Raw genomic sequence first — 14,531 nt, forward strand, 5'->3', positions numbered from 1 at the left:
GAAAGCGCATGGAAGTGGAGGAGCCATGGCAGTAGCCAGTGGCAGCTCAGCTGATGGGTGATGCCTGCCTGGAGTGCAACCTATTGAGGAGGGATGGAGGGAGAAGGGAGAGGAGGGAGCAGGGGCTGGCAGATGAAGGGGGCAGGTCAGCAACATCCCCCCACCCTACATTCCTCACTGTGCTTAATGAGAGGATCAACCCTGGGAGCATTTAGACACCAGCTCCAGCCCCCAGCAAAAATGGCAGAAGAAGGTACGGCAGTACATGTGCTGATTCAGGCATGAAGAAACCTTTGCCCAGAAGCTGCCTGAAGACGCTCCCTCGGTGTGATGAGAGCATCATGTATACCAGCTGTGTGATCAAGGTCTCATGACTCATCCCAGAACAAGTGGAAAGTGTTCAGATCATTGGACAAACACGTTACGACCATTTGCATGTTTTCTTCTGATCTGGGGTGACTTGCTGTATTGAGCATCCAGAGTCACAACGAGTTTCCAGCCAGGCTTTAAGGCAGTATTTCCCAAACAGTGTGTGCCACAAGACACTGGCTGCTGTGCTGTGGCCGACTTGACTTGCAAGTCAGCTCCGAAAGCAGGGAGTTTAAACTCCTCACTTTGGAAGTTGACTTGTCTCAAATGCACCAGGAAGGACCTTTGCTTCTCAGAGCCTATAGGCGCATATAGGAGCAAGTTTAATCTCCCCACTTCTAAAGGTGGCTCATTCCCTTATGTAGCAAGAGAGAGTGACGAATCCTTGCCGGTGCATTCATTATAGGATGTGAATCAGCTTCAGGAGGGCTATGAAAGGTGGCTACCAATAAGAATAAAAAGTATAAAACAAAACAAGGAGGAGGTGGATGGAGGCTAAAGTAAAGTAAAGAAAAGTATCTATGTTTGGGGGGAGCAGTGCATCCCAATGTATTTTTTAAAATGTAAGTGTGCCTCAGGGTGAAAAAGGATGAGAAACACTGAAGGGAATAACAATTGCCCTGCTTAAAGCACTAAAACAAAATTATAACTGATGCAAAGGGACTATTATTCACTGTTTTGGAAGATGAATCCTTTGCTATTTTTTTTTCCTTTAAGCACACCTAGTAGGTTTTCATTTTGACTGCATACTGTTGTGTTCTATCTAGTAATCTTTTATGTTTTGTTATTTTAGAAGTTTGTTTTAGAAGGGGAGATCCTGTAGAGAGTGGGGGGTGGGGTGGAGTCAGAAAGAAAAAGGAAGGGAAAGGAGGAGGAGAAAACTGAGTTGTTTCTGAATAAAGTCTTAGTTAAACCAACATAGGAGCCACCTAATGGCACAATGAGGAAATGACTTGATTATCAAGCCAGAGGTTGCCGGTTTGAATCCCTGTTAGTATGTTTCCTAGACTATGGGAAACACCTATATTGGGCAGAAGGTGCTGAAAGGCATCATCTCATACTGCGTGGGAGGAGGCAATGGTAAACCCCTCCTGTATTCTACCAAAGACAACCACAGGGCTCTGAGGTTGCCAGGAGTCAACACCGACTCAACAGCACACTTTACTTTTACCTTAAACCAACATAAGACTACTTTGTGTTTACAAGGGAAGCGGCTATGATATGCTTGGCACACTTCTGGAGGCAGACAATCAGCACATAGGAACTGCCAAATACTGAGTCAGACCATTGATCTATCTAGCTCAGTATTGTCTTCACAGACTGGCAGCAACTTCTCCAAGGTTGCAGGCAGGAATCTCTCTCAGCCCTATCTTGGAGAAGCTAGGGAGGGAACTTGGAACCTTCTGCTCTTCCCAGAGTAGCTCCATCCCCTGAGGGGAATATCTGACAGTGCTCACACATCAAGTCTCCCATTCATATGCAACCAGGGTGGACCCTGCTTAGCTAAGGGGACAAGTCATGCTTGCTCCCACAAGACCAGCTCTCCTCTCATCCCCAACCCACCAAAGCGTTCAGACAATCCAGAAGTAGGAACTGCAGTCTGGATCAGGTTCAGCACACATGAAAAGGTGTAGGAAATGGGACCTGGACACCTAACCATTGCTTCCTGCCACCTCCAGATGTGTGTCGTGTGCTAAAAGAGGGAGATGTGTGGCCAACTCCTCACATTATCTGTATATTATGAGGATGTGTTTGTGAAGAAGCATTCCTCAGTTCCATTTGATTAGGCAGGCCTTTGTTCTTCCATTCATCCACCCACCACCTTTCTTGCTTAATGGGAGTCATTAGGAACACTCCCATGGCTTCAAGTCACTATTTGCATATCATTCCACCCATCCTCAAATGCACGTTTGGTAGCTCGGTGTAGGGCTGAGGGTTGGTTTTCCTTTATACAGACACGATGAGATTGAATATCTGCTAAGTCTGAACCTTTGCATCGGATCCGAGCGTGTGGCAGATAAGCCTTTTTAAATCGACAAAGATCTTTGCAGAAAATGCATAATGGTCCAGGGAGTGTTCTAGCTATCCTAAAAGTGCTATAATCATGGCTCTAGGATATTGTGAGATGCATGGTGAGGTTTTGCTCAGCACACTTCATTTAAATATATTTACAAATATGACAAACATTTATATACTGCTTCTCAACAGGAGTTCCCAAAGCGGTTTACACAGATATAAACAAACAAACAAACAAAATGGCTTCCTGTCCCCAAAGGGCTCACAATCTAAAAAGGAAACGTAAGATAGACACCAGCAACAGCCACTAGAGTGATGCTGTGCTGGGGATGGGGCCAGTTGCTCTCCCCCTAAACAGAAGAGAATCACCACTTTTAAAAGGTGCCTCTTTGCTCAGTTAGCAAAATCCCAGCAGTTAGGAGATGAGTGCCCTATTTGGTGGGAGGGAACTCTTTTCTTTCAGCCTTGCAAAAAGAGCATAGAACCACCACCTTATTTTGCACAAGGGTTGCTTAGACCATGATGTCCATACTGGAAGGCAGACATGTGAACCCACTGGATGTCTGACATGGCTTCAGAGAAACAAAGAGAACTTGCCTAAATAGCCTCAAGTTATTATTCCTCATTTACTCCTTTGCAGAAGACTGACTGACTTCCAGACTGACATCCTTAGAGTGGAAACACGTCACTTTGGGGAGAGTGCGGAGTGATAGTATGGGAATAGCACTGCACCGGCACTCCTCTTAGGAGTGCTCACAGCAGGCTGCTCTAGTTGTCTGTCGCTAAAGAATTAAAAGTCCTGGCACAAGTTTCTAGAAAGGACGATGGAAACAAAAGCCTGCGATTTCTCAGAAGAGCACTTTGTGACCTGGAAAATGCCACATTAACGATTAATAAAGATAGCAGTGCAATGACAACCACTGTGAAGCACCAAGCAGATTTATGTCATGAAATACCACCTATTTGTATCGATGGATTCCCTCCCACGCATGTTTGGAGGCCCAAAAGGGAAGAGCAGTAAGCCCTGTGCAGATATTTTTAACGTGGGTGCCATGCCATCCTTACATGGAGCAGGAAATTGGGATATTGCCCATGAGCCCTACTCTCAACTTCCACACACTGACTGGACCTTGTGCACAGAGCATCTATGTAAGTCCATAAGCACAGTACACCTGATCCGTACTGCACTTTTTATCTTTTTGGTACAGTGCAGATCCTATGCATAGGCACCTTGAATGTGGAGACTTTATCACAAGGCCTGATCAACATGAGGAAGGGAATGGTCTTCTGCCACAATCTAATCCTCACCCCCACTCCTACTCACACCGCAAGCCCAATCCAAATTAGACCCCTCCCCATGGCTGCCTTTTGACATGGGGGGAACCCGAATTGAAGCTTTTCCCCCACCTTGACAAACAGAGGTAGGGGTGTGTGAGAGAGCGAGAGCGGGGGGGGTAGAGAGAGAGGGAGAGAGAGGGAGAATCAGGATTGCAGTTGGAGGCGGGGTAAGGTTAAAGCTATTCTCCGCCTACTGTAGTCCCAATCCATGGGGAGCTAATCCAGCAACTATTTAACATTTTTTCCAAAATGCACATGCTTGCAAAGCACGCAGTTAGAATAACATGCAGTCCAACAACCCGGCAAGGCAATTCAATCTATGGTCCAAAACTACCAGCCACGGCTATGCCAGGGCTATCATTAGCATAATGATGTTGTGATTTTGTGCTCAGCCAGCAGCAATCAACAGCACAACAATAAGTGTAGAAGCAACAGCTAATGTAACAATAGCAACAGCCACGCCCACAGCATCCCTGATAATTCTGCTGCTACCCACCAATCACAATTTCACTCGGTGAGGACACACCCACACTACTCATGCAGGGAAGGTGCCAATCAACACACACTGATGGTAGGAAACTCCAGTGACATCTTTCTACTCTGAATATGAACATAAGAACATACCTGCTGTGCTGGATCATACTCAAGGCCTATTTAGTCCAGCATCCTCTTTCACACCAAATGCCTCTGGGAAGCCTGGAGGCAACAGCTGCAGCTTTCTCTCAACAGCTTTCTCTCTATCCACTCTCTTCATACCATGCATAATTTTATACACCTCTATCATGTCTCCACTCAGTCTTTTTTCCTAAACTAAAAAGCCCCAGGTGTTATAGCCTTGCTTCGTAAGGAAAGTGCTCTAAGCCCCTGATCATCTTTGTTGCCCTCTTCTGCACCTTCTCCAGATCTATAATGTCCTTTTTGAGATATGGTGACCAGAACTATGCAGAGTACTCCAAATGTGATCACACCATAGATTTGTATAAGGTCATTATGATGATATTAGAAGTTTTATTTTCAAACCCTTCCTAACGATCTCTAGCATGGTATTGGCCTTTTTCACAGCTGCCGCACATTGAGTCAACACTTTCAATGAGCTGTCCACCACGACCTCAAGATACCTGTCCTGGTCGGTCACCAACAGCTCAGACCCCATCAGTGTATATGTGAAGTTGGGGCTTTTTGCCCCAATATGCATCACTTTAAACTTGCTAACATTGAACTGCATTTGCCATTTTGTTTCCACTCCCCCAGTTTGGAAAGATCCTTTTGGAGCTCCTCCCAATCTGTTTTGGATTTCACTACCCTAAATAGTTTGGTGTCATCTGCAAATTTGGCCACCTTGCTGCTTAACCCTACTTCTAGATCATGTATGGATAAATTAAAAATCACTTGTCCCATTATAGATCCCTGGGGGGACCCCACTTCTTACTTACTTCCATTTAGAGAACTGTCCATTTATACCTACCCTGTTTCCTCTCCTTCAACCAGTTACCAATCCACACATAAACCTGTCCCCTTATCCCATGACTGCTAACTTTTCTCAAGAAAATTTGATGAGGAATTTTGTCAAAAGCTTTTTGAAAGTTGAAGTATATTCGTAGGGATAAGTTACATATTTTTGCAAGGAGTTCAGCAATTTCACATTTCCTCTCGGGTAGATGCCATCCGGCCCTAGCCAGACTGTCCCTCTCTCTTGTCCTCTCGCCACTCAGTGGGGGTTCCCCTGATGATGCCCAACCAGTCGTGGTGAAGTCCAGTTCTGGGTCCTCCAGGGCTGAGTCTGACTCCAAGGAAGGGTCTACTGCTGTGGAGAAGGAACACCCCTCAGCCTCAGCTGGGCCCTTCTGGCACGCAGGGTGGAAGTGGAAGGATGACAGTGGTGGGCAGCCAGTGGCCCCCATAGGTCTGCCGTCACCAAAACGGCCCATGCCAGAGCATCCAGGACATCAGAAGCCGCCCAGAGCAGCAATGTTTGGCAGCATTATGAAATCCCTCAAAATGCCCCAACTGCTGATTTCTGTATTCACTGTAAGGCACAGGTCAGTGAGGGAGGGACGGTAAGCATCTAGGGATGACCTTCATGTGGTGATACATGTGGTGACATCACCCAGATCTCTTTGCCTCCGCGTGAGCATGGCCTTCCTCACCATCTCATCCCCATGGATGTAGATACCCGGTGGAACTCCACCTTCCTCTTGTTCCAGTGCCTGTTGGAGCAGGAGGTGGCCCTCAATGACCTGGCAAAGAATGAGGCCTTGGGCATGTGCGACCTATCCAACTCAGAGTGGAAGCTCATGTCCAAGATGGTGTCAACACTCAAGCCATTTCTGTTTGCCACAAAGATAGAGTGTGCTGATACAACTCCTCTGAGCCAGGCCCTGCCCATGGCTATTCTCCTGGAAAAGCTGGTGGGTGAACGCTGGACCTCTCTGACCATACCAGAAGGGCATTCACTGGCTGGACGGCTGAGGGCCAGAGTAGTTGACAGGCTGGTTGGTGTGTTGGGTAACAGAGAGGAGTATGTCCTTGCTTGTCTCTGCGACCTGACCATCAAGGGCAATGATGTTTGTGTGGATGACTTGCTCAGGTGGAGGGACCTCCTGGTCGATAGGGTTAGAGAGGAGGAGTTCAGGAGGACCAGGAGGGTGGTGATGGTGTGCCCCCTGAGCATGCATGATCTACACCCAACAGCAGTGCAGGCAACCCTTCCTCTCCCCAGTCTAGAAGCATGGCATCCCAGGCAGCAGCGCCAATGCAGTAGGCAGTTCCTCCCACTAAATCAGCCCAGTGGTTCAAGCGGGTGTGTCTTGGAGCCTTGTCTGGTTTGCAGGAGGCTCGGCCTACCAGGCCCTCAGGTGCTGCGCAATGCGTTGCCCAGCACTTGGAGAAGCCTGTGGAGGAAGACCCAGAGATGGACCACACGCAGTTCTGGGCAATGCTCTGCCAAGTCTGGGCAGACCTGGCAGTGGCTGCTCTGTGTCTTCTCCTTCCCCCACCCCACCAGCATCCAGAGCGAGCGGGTGTTTTCACATGCTGGCAATGTGGTAACACCCGCTCAGTCCTGGTTGGACCCTGGCTTGGTGGAGCAGTTGGTGTTCAAGGTTAACCTCCCTCTGCTGGGCTACCTCAAGCTGGAAGTTGAGCTGGGCGAATGATTAGCCCATGGTTGACCCATGGTGTTGGTCACCTGCCTGGCAACAGCTTCTGCTCATCCTAACCTTCCCCCCTTCTTTCTTCAGCCATGTCATGTTGAGTGTTGTGACATGGCATCACAACACACCCACCCACTGGCATAACCCATGATGCTTGAACATCCCACTGATTCCACCTGGCCAGCAGTACAGGGTGTGTGTGTGTGTCATGGGCGCACACACAAACACTAGGCAGCTGTGCCAGTGCGGCACTGTGTATATTTGTAAATGTGTAGATTTGTAAATATGTAAATTTGTAAATCTGTAGATTTTTGAATGTGTACATAGGTGACTTGTCTTGGAGGAGAGGCAACAGGGGTCGGGAACTGTAAAAATGTGGATTTAAAAGAATGTAAATCTGCAAATGTGTAAAATTGTAAATATTTGAATACATAAAACTAGCTGCTGTTGTGTAGAAGTGTTGTGCAAATGTGTGTGCGTGTGTGTGCACGTGCATGTGTAGAGGTTTTTGTTCTGGGGGGGTGGAGACTAGAGGTTTCTTTCTTTTGTGTAGATAGTGTTTTGGAAGCTTTGGTTTGGGTAGATAGTTGATGTGTGTATAGGTGTTCTGTATAGATGGATGTGTGTATATACTTGTATATAATGTATTTGTGCAATGTGTATATAGGACCCGTTTTTATTTTCCCTCTTCAGTTTAGTTCTAGCACACACACACACCAAACATGTATGCACCACCAATGATGAGTCAGTGGTCTGGTGCCAACACATGCCAACACATGTCTGGGGTCTGTGTGGCCTCCAGCGTGGACCTGCCAGTATGAGGCAGATCTTCCTTGTAGGCACACCACATGCACGAATAGAGGAGCAGGAAAAAAATCTCAGGGTGTGTTATTTTAATTTCTCATTCAATGTGATGTGTTGTTGCCTAGCCCTCTTTCTTTGCAATGTGTGTGCCGGGTTGGTTTTGCTGCTTTGTGCCATAGTGTGTCTTGCTAGGTGTTTGTTTATATGTTAAGTATTTGTTTATATACAGGTGTTTGTTTGTGGCAGACAGTAGCAGTAGTAGTTGATGTTTGGTTTGGTTTATTTGGTTTTGCAGTTGTGTCTCTGTGCTTGTTTTTTGGTTTACAGCTTGGTGAATTTTTATTTGTGTCACTGCCTGTTGGATTGTGGCCTGCTAGGGTGGGTGGTAGGCACCCATGGGTGCCAACTACCACAGGAACCACATGGCAATTGGAGCCATTACTAAAAAGTTCTACATAGGGTATAATGGGGACTTGAACTGGCCTATTATTCCCTATGCAGAGCACCTAGGGGAACAAAATTGGGGTGTGTGGTAGGCACCCATGGGTGCCAACAACCACCAGAAGCCCAAAGCAATCTGACACTCCTGCGGTTTTAAATTATTTTTTGAAGATTTTTAATTTTTTTGCATTTTCCCCATAGGGAACAATGAGGATTTCCCATCTGCCCCTTGGGGGGGGGGGGTGCCTGGGCACCCCAAAGTGGGTATGGGGGCAAGGCACATTGTGCCACAACTATAGCCCCAAGCCTGTGGGGTTCATGGTTCTTTTAAAATAAAATTTTACAGAGTTTAGACTGCATTGAATGTCAATGCAATGAATAGGAATCCCTTCCCCATTCAGTAAAAAGAACAGTGTGTGAACTTAACTGCTGTGAACTCTGAGTTCACAGCAATTAAGGTCACACACTATTCTTTTTCTGAATGAGGAGAGGGATTCCTATTCATTGCATTGAAATTATGTCAAACAGGCTAAGATCATACACACACACACACACACACACACACACAAACCATGCACCCCCACCAGCTTGTGAGCTTTAGCGGAGAGTTGTGACACAATGTGGATTATGCCCAGTGCAATCAGGATCAGCATATAACTTGGAAATAAAATCCATTGAAGTCAATGGGCCCTATTGAAGATAAATGGGGGGGGAGGCAGTGTACATACAAATATACTAGTTAAAGAAGTTTATGGATCACACAGTGTTCTGCATGCCAGTTGCTTTAATGCCACCCAGCACCAGAATTCTGCATTATATTGCTGCATGTTCTTCACCAGTGAGGAAGTTATGCTTGCTTCCCCCCCTTACCCTGCCCTATAAATGAATTGAACTTGATACTGTTGGAAAAGACTTCCAAAAATTCACCACATGGGTGTTGCCAGTCAAGGATGTCTTGCTGATATGAAGGACTGACTTTAAGGAAATGGAAATATGCTGTCAACTGATGTGAGTGAGAGAAGTTGAGGGTGCTTTCATTCAGATAATGAGTGTGATCCAAAAATTCCACAAAACTATGTTCACATAGAAACTTTCCACTCCATTCTTGCCTATCAGAAGAGATACCTTAGAAATGCAACCATACTCACCTCGAACTACACCTATTGAGATCAGAGACTCTTACATTCATGCATGAACACCAATCACTTGGTCAATGTAGCAGAGGTGTTCCATCCAGGTAGGGCAGGGGAAGCAGAATATAAGCTGCAGGTGTGATTCATTTCCACTCTTCTTGCCCCAACCCACCCGCCTTGCTCTCCTTTTCATCGCCCCAAGGACACGGGCTGGCCATTCACCTGGTTCCTCATCCCAGTGAATGACCAGCTGATGTGCCTGGGGTTAACTCAGTAGCAGGATGAGAAGAATGGGGATGAAACACACCTGGAGCTCATTTTCTGTCCCAGCCCAACCTCACCCAGATGAGCTGCCATATTTGCATATGTTAATATGCCATCACAGATTTTATTTATTTAACACATTTGTATACCACCCAAACTGCAAGATCAAACACCATGGACAGCAGTTTCATACCACCTCAAACCAAAGAACTCAACTAAACCCAGGAGCAATCCTTTCATGAGGCAAGGTGAGATGTTTGCCTCAGGCAGCAGACTGTTGGAGTGCCAACCGGACAGCAAGACGCTCCCCACTGCCGCTGCCAGAGCAGCTCTTTGATCTGGCCCTTGTAAGCTTTGCAAGGAGGGAGAGGCTCACCTCCTGTCCTCACACTTCCTGAAGAGCGTGCAAGAAGCATGAGGAGAGAAGAAGAGGTTGCTGGCAACTTTTCCTCCTCCCTGTGCCACTTTCACCTCTTGCAAAAGCTGGTTTGGAAAGTGGGCTGGCTCCCACCGGGGCATGGACAAGGCAGCCTTTGGCACCTTGCCTCTGTGCGACAGTACTTTGAGCCACCTTGGTCTTCACCCAAATGCAGACACCAGCTCAGAGAGGGTTTTTCAGTTAATTAGAACGGAATTTGGAGCTAATATCTCTTTGTTGCCTTGAATCTGAACCAAAAAGGTGGTTCAGTCATGTCACTCAGCTTCAATTTATGTTTCTTTCCCTGTTTTATCTGGCTGTATACATTTTGTTTACTTACAAACCTTTAAATTAAAACAAAACAGCTACAAATTAATACTTCCCCCCTCAAGTTAAATAGTTATAATTGTATCCATATTATAGTTACACTGAAAACAGCATTGCTTGGTGTCATCCTGCAAGAAGTGCACTTAAACCCATTCAAAACATCTAAATCTAAACATCTAAAGTTGCTAAACCACTTTCAAACCTTAGAGTCTGAATCAGAAATGAACCAGAGAGTTTTAAAAATACCAATGAACCTGAAGGAGAACTGAACCGACATTTGTAATGGCTCAACTCCCTGCAGCCTCACACACAACACATTTCAGCCAAGTCTGCCAACATATTAATCTGGCTAGATGGACCAATAATTCGGTCTAAAGCAAGATCATATGTTCATAGGACAGTCAAGCAGGCACCCAAGAATAGCCCAAGTGGCTAGTGTCTGATAGACAAGAACCAATTGCTTCATTTATTGTCTATACAGCAAACTGATAAATGATATCAGTGTTCTTGTTTATGAATTCACATTTTCTATAGTATTCAATGAGCCCATTCTCACGACTGAGTGGGAGGGCTACTGGGCAGGCGGCGGGGAAGGCTGCTTAAACTTACCTTTCCCGCAGATGACCCCTCTTTGGTTGCACACACATCACATGCCCAGATGATACTCCACTGTCCAGGCAGTGCAGAGGGATGGAGGCCGGGACGCATTGTCCTGGCCCCTGGAAATCCCATAATGCACTGCATGAGGAAACAGGGCTAAGGGGATGCTTAACCTCATTTAAGAGGGGGGCTCCAGAGGTAGGTTTGCCACTGAGGCACCGCTGAGAGCCCTGGGGCTACTGGCAGTTCTTACGAGCAGCTAAGACCAGGCTTGGCTTTCTTAGCCTGGTCTTGGCTGTGCATGAGAACAGCCTCAGTGTCTTCACAGTACCTTAATTCGAAGGCTGGCCTATCCATGAGGTAGTTTGAAGAGGTCACCTCAGGTAGTGGACTGGAGGAAGCCCTCACCATCCACCTCAGCTGTCTGCCACTGGCACTGCTCCTTCTCTTTCCAAACTCTCTGGATTTAAAAGAGAAAAGGATAAGCAGCAGAAGACAAAGTATGGAAGAGAGGTGAGTAGTGGGCTAGAGTCTCCCAGGACAGAAAACCAATGTTCCAGCCCACCACATCCCTCCTCCACACTTCCGCTTCTGCTCCATTCCCCTCTTCCTTCTTAAATCCAAAGAGCATAAGAAGAGGGAAAGTAATGGTGGCAGCAGCTAATTACTCCTTGGGGTTATGACAGATATGGGGGTGGCATTTGGCAGGGAAGGGGAGGAGGTGGCAGCATTTGGTGTCCCTTTCCAGGCAGATCTTGGACTGGCCATGCTCAGTAACATGCCCTTGAAATCACACTTGTGATGCGGTTTTAATTAGGGTGTGTGCTTTTTAATTGTGAGGAAGCCACCTTGCTGGCAGGTCAAAATATGGGGTATACATATTTAAACTAAATAAATAGCCAGTGGTCCATGCATGCATGTGTGAGTGCACACAGACACACACACACCACTCACAACCCTAGCATTCCCTGGGCACTGTAACTGCCTTCAGTTCAGCTCTCCAAGCACATTTTTAAGGCACAGCAATAATCTCCTATTAAAAATAGAATATTAAATAACTTTGAAAGAGAGAAAATGTGCTTGCTACCATTTTATCAATATGTGACAGAGGCCAATGCAAATGAAATACCCAGACAACTCTCTTTTTAAAAAACCAATGTGTAATACAGATGGAGCCAGATTCTTGTCATTAGTCAGCTGTTTTTCAGACAGAATTCCCATTGACTTTAACAGAAGTCACTTCTTGTGTAAAAACTGACGAAAGTTTTCCAAGATATGACACAATCGCATTATTTTATTGAGCTTTGCGTTTGATGATTGTTTGTGACTGTAAATGTGAGACAGGCTCAGTTCTTTGCTGAGTAATGGTAATATCATATGTGAACCTTTCTCACAGAGTTCCAATATAATTATACCTAATGGAATATGTTTTGAATAATTCTCCTCTTAAATATTGAAACCAGCATGCTGCATTACAGTGACTGTTGAGCTGGTTATGAATGTTATGCTAAAATCTCTGCTCAGCCATGAATCCCCTGGACCGCCTTAGGCAAGTCTCTGCCTCTCAGTCGAAGTGCTTTATTTGCAAAACAGTTTTATTAGTGATGATCCTCAGAATTATTCTAAAGGTGAGCAAGATAAGGAGGACTGCAAATAACTTTTTCCAATGAGTGTCCAACCGCAGCTCTTGGGTGGTCAGGAATGTTGCCAACTTTCATACTTTTAGGCACTGTGGGCTAAACAGGGAGGTGCTAACCTATGCTAAATCCTATACTCCACCAGACTCTGGCTATGCCCCCAATAATGGTGTGATGTTATGCCAGCTCAGAGGTGGTATAAGTCAAAATGCACCTGCTGGAACAAGTTGAATCAAAAAATAAATCCACTGACACCCCCTTACATGCACACACAGCCTCCTGCTTGCTTGACCCACTTTACACTCAGTTACAGCACACCTTCCTAGTACATAGAAAGGCAAAATCTCAGATGAAAGAGCATGCAGTATGAGACTGTATCCTTCTGACCTCCTGCTGTACATTCAGAGTAACTTTGATGCTGGGAACTAATTCTTGTGCCTGCACTTGTCTTTTTTCTCAGTATGTTTGCAAGGGGATTATGGGAGGAGAGCAGGTCTTGTGGTCGCAAGCATGAATTGTCCCCTTTGCTAAGCAGGGTCCACCCTGGTTTGCATTTGAATGGGAGACTACATGTGCAAGTACTGTAATATATTTCCCTTCATGAATGGGCCCGCTCAGGGAAGAGCATCTGCATCCTTGCATGCAGAGGTTTTCCAGTTCCCTCCCTGGTATCTCCTGATAGGGATGAGAGAGATGCCTACCTCTCATTCAGAGAACTTGCATTTTGGACGGTATAGAAATGTAAATAAATAAATAAATAAATAAATAAATAAATAAATAAATAAAGCTAACCTTGGAGATGCTGCTGCCAGTCTGTGTAGACCAGGGCTGCTCAACTTCGGCCCTCCTGCAGATGTTAGCCTACAACTCCCATAATCCCTTGCTATCGGCCATTGTGGCTGGGCATTATGGAAGTTGTAGTCCAGAAACAGCTGGGGGGCCTAAATTGAGCAGGCCTGGGAGCTAGATGGACCAATGGTCTGACTTGGTAGAAGGCAGCTTCCAGTGTTCCTAATACAATAGTGTTAACAGCTGCTAAACCACTCTACATTATCACAAACATTTTTTACCTTCTAGAATGGACGTATCACTTCCTCCTCACAACAGTGCCTATGCCTTTCATTACTAGATTCTCCTGCTCACTCAGTTCTTTCAGTAATTGCCTTGGCCAATTACTCTTTACTTTTGCAGTCCTGAACCCAATTACATTCACTTAGCCCACTGAGTAAACATGGTTTGGCTGAATGGTAAGGGCACAGTTCTTTTGTTCAACTCAAACTCCCACTGCTTTGAACAGACCTGAGTACATCTTACATTAGGGAAGGCCATGACACAATTTGGATCAGCCACCACGATGACTATCTTTCCTTACCAAGCTCAGAGCGGATGGGAGAATGGTGTAAGAATGGTGTAAGGACAGAAGAACCCCTCTTTCCTTTTCCACACAACTTTAGCAAGGGTAAAAACAACCCTTGCTAAGGGTTCTTTCTATTGTACTAAGTGCCCACAGCAGATACTAGGTTCAGAAAAGAGAGGAGGATGGTATATTAGGAAGAGGCCTCTGACAGCTCTTCTTCAACTGGGGAAGACTCCTGCCTGAAACCTTGGAGAGCCACTGCCAGATAGTGTAAAAATACTGAGTTATAGTATTGTTGTTCAGGGAGAACTTTGATTCTTCGTCAACAAGGATGAAATTACTGTCAGAGGCCTCTTCTTAATAGACCAGCCTCCTCTCTTGTCTATCCCCAGTTTTGAAACTTATTTTGCTATAAAAGTTGAGAAGGTCTTTCCTTCCCCCACCCCAAGATCCCAGTCTATCAGTGCTTGGGGAAATTGATCCTCTCTTTCTTTTGGGCAGAAACTGATATAATATGGAAGATCCATGATTCTCCTGACTTTTCCTCCAATAAAAGCAGCCATGGGAGGCAGCTTCATTCTCGCTCAGAGCAATGGTACCATGGGAAGATTTCTCCAATCTATTTTCCAGATCTATTTAATAGGAAGCTGCCTTTTACTGGGTCAGACCATTAGT

Source organism: Hemicordylus capensis, chromosome 3 (assembly GCF_027244095.1).
Source record: "Hemicordylus capensis ecotype Gifberg chromosome 3, rHemCap1.1.pri, whole genome shotgun sequence".
Classification (NCBI taxonomy): Eukaryota; Metazoa; Chordata; class Lepidosauria; order Squamata; family Cordylidae; genus Hemicordylus; species Hemicordylus capensis.